Below are 2775 nucleotides of genomic sequence, written 5' to 3'. Positions count from 1 at the left end.
CAGGAACACATATCAACGTTACACAAGACAGTGTACATAACAGGAGCACATATCAACGTTACACAATACAGTGTACATAACAGGAACACACATCAACGTTACACAAGACAGTGTACATAACAGGAACACATCTCAACGTTACACAAGAAGTACTCAACATTCAACAGACAGAAATGAATCTGAAATCACACTAACTTACCAGACAATTTTGATCTGCAATGCGATGATATTAGGCTAAATATGTTGCGCGATTCCTCTCAAGGTTGTATCCGTAATGGTATAGGGAATAATTGTGCAGGGTATATACCTCACAAACGTATGCTTATAACGGTGTTTAAACATGCGCAGAGGATAACGTACAAGAGAACTTCGCCCAACCAGAACGATTCTTGACGCAATACTCTGTCATTGGATCTTATAATTATACGTTGGGGTCAGTCTACCCTGAGTGTTATATACCCAATATACAAAGGGTTTCATGAACATATAATATCAATAGCCTAAATAATAAACGTTAGGTAAATTATTTGGTTTTGACAACGTATTCTCGACATGTATGAAGTAATATTCAAACAATATACCTAACAATGCTCAGTTTTTTTCCGACTTCACATGCTTCTTTTCATTTGCAGTGCAGACGTCTGTGTAAATTGAATGAACTTGAGGTCAAATTCCTAGTAATTGCAATAAATTCCGAGTATAAGTTTAAAATGTATTTATAGATCATTACCTGGGATTACTACAACCACAAGGTAAATACGCTGACCTCCATCCTCGAATCACGTGTTATTTATTTATTGCGTGACAGAATTATAGTGGAATATTTATGAAAACAGTAGGACTAGTTGTTGCAATGTTTCAAAACTATCACAGTTCTATATTATTTTTTGCTAAATAATGCCATCGAAGTATCAATTTGTCTACTGAATGAAATTAAATTATTAGATTAATCATCGTTTTCAACTTTTTCAACTGGTATAATTGTTAATGGGGAAAGCACGGCCTTAGATCTGATGATCTCCATATATTGATTACATTATATTCCTTTATGGGTACGCTCCATCGAGCCCTTTTAAGGCGACGTTATAGCATGATTAGTCCTCATTAGTGGTAAATTGTATCCTTGTTTGTTGAGGTAAAGCATGGCCAGTCCTTCTATGTTAAGGGCATAGTAAACTGTCTCTTGTATGTTGAAGTTTAAACATGGCCAATGCCTTGTATGGTTACGTCAGGGTTTTATTGATCTCTGCATTTAGTTGGTCCTTAACAACCCTTCAACACAGATAAATGTCCTAGTAAAAGGTAGACAAAGCATGCAAACGGAAATGACATCAAACAAACAATAAGATGAACAAATAGATGTCAACTTAAAAAACAAAATAAAAAAGGTCAGTAATATCTTTTTCATCAGACCAACTGATTTTAAGGTACGTAAGAATTTTTGCGGTATTTACCGTTTCCGAGAGAAATATGAGATGTGGAATGTTACTATAAAAATTGTCTCATGTCAAGGTCAATTCAATCTAATGATAAGCGTTTTACTGTAAATGGTTCGTGACATGCTTTTCACTGAGTTTGGTCCTCGCGTTTCCATAACTACAAATGTGTAATGTATGAATGGCCCTTCCAGCGACAGGCAAGGACAACCTCGTATCGTCGGTTTTTCTCTGAGGCTGGAATACCATTCATCGATAATGAGTTTTATAGAGGGTACTTTATTGTCCTCGCATTGATTCGAATTAGTTTGCAACTCTGACCTTAACATTGGTATTAACGGTTAAAACATTGTATAGCGTTACCTTTTATATGGTAGTTAAAACATGGCTAATCCTTTTGTGGTGTCGTCATGGTAAAGTGTCACTTTATATGTCGAAGTTAAATCATGGTTTGTCCTCGTTTGTTGACGTTATTGTATAGTGTGTCCTTGTATGTTAATTGACGTTTTAACCTAGCAAGTCCTCGTATGTAAAAGTTATTGTAAATCATGTTCTTGTGTGTTAAAGTCAAAACATGGCTAGTCCGTATATGTTGACGTCATGGAAAAGTTTATCCCGGTACGATGAGGTTAAATTTGGGATAGTCCTTGTATGGTGACGTTATTGTAAAGTGTGTCCATGCATTTTGAAGTAAAGCATGGCTAGTACTTGAACGAAGGCTATTAAATCAACACGCCTAACAATGCTCCTAACCCCTTTCCACTTCATATGGTATTGTTTTGTAGTGTCGCCGTCTTTGCAAGCTCAATGAATAGCTTCGCCGTCTGTGTCTGTGTAGTGTCGCCGTCTTGGTAAACTGAATGAACAACTTCCTAGTATTTGCAAAGTATTGATTTATCTGGACCTTAGTTTTTTGTCCCTTTAAATACATAGTCCCCATAACAAACAAGCCTTATTTTTTCATCTCGTGTAAGGCTCAAAACAATAGAAATATCTACAAAGTGAACAAGACAGTGTACATTACAGGAACACACATCAACGTTACACAAGACAGTGTACATTACAGGAACACACATCAACGTTACACAAGCAGTACTCAACATTCAACAGACAAAAAATGAATCCGCAATCACACTAACTTCCCAGAGAATTATGATCTGCAGTGCGATGATATTAGGCTAAATATGTTGCGCGATCCCTCTAAAGGGTGTATCCGTAATTGTTTGGGAATAATTGTGCAGAGTTTATACCTCAAAAACTTATGCCTATCAATGGTGTTTATACGTACATGTGCAGACGATAACGTACAAGGGAACTTAGCCAAACCGTACGACTGCCT

At 36.5% G+C, this 2775-nt stretch overlaps 1 long non-coding RNA gene across 3 annotated transcripts in view; it reads right to left on the bottom strand.

Annotated features, from left to right (window-relative positions):
* LOC110452310 overlaps window positions 1-393 on the bottom strand; it is a 16386-nt gene extending 15993 nt beyond the window's left edge. For all 3 annotated transcript variants that reach the window (XR_002463173.1, XR_002463174.1, XR_002463175.1), the window contains exon 1: window positions 200-393. This is a non-coding gene — a long non-coding RNA (uncharacterized LOC110452310). The remainder of the gene's footprint in view (window positions 1-199) is intronic.
* Between the last annotated feature and the right edge of the window lie 2382 nt (window positions 394-2775).

Source organism: Mizuhopecten yessoensis, unplaced genomic scaffold (genome assembly GCF_002113885.1).
Source record: "Mizuhopecten yessoensis strain PY_sf001 unplaced genomic scaffold, ASM211388v2 scaffold6579, whole genome shotgun sequence".
Lineage (NCBI taxonomy): Eukaryota > Metazoa > Mollusca > Bivalvia > Pectinida > Pectinidae > Mizuhopecten > Mizuhopecten yessoensis.
This window is presented reverse-complemented; position numbering and strand designations above follow the sequence as displayed.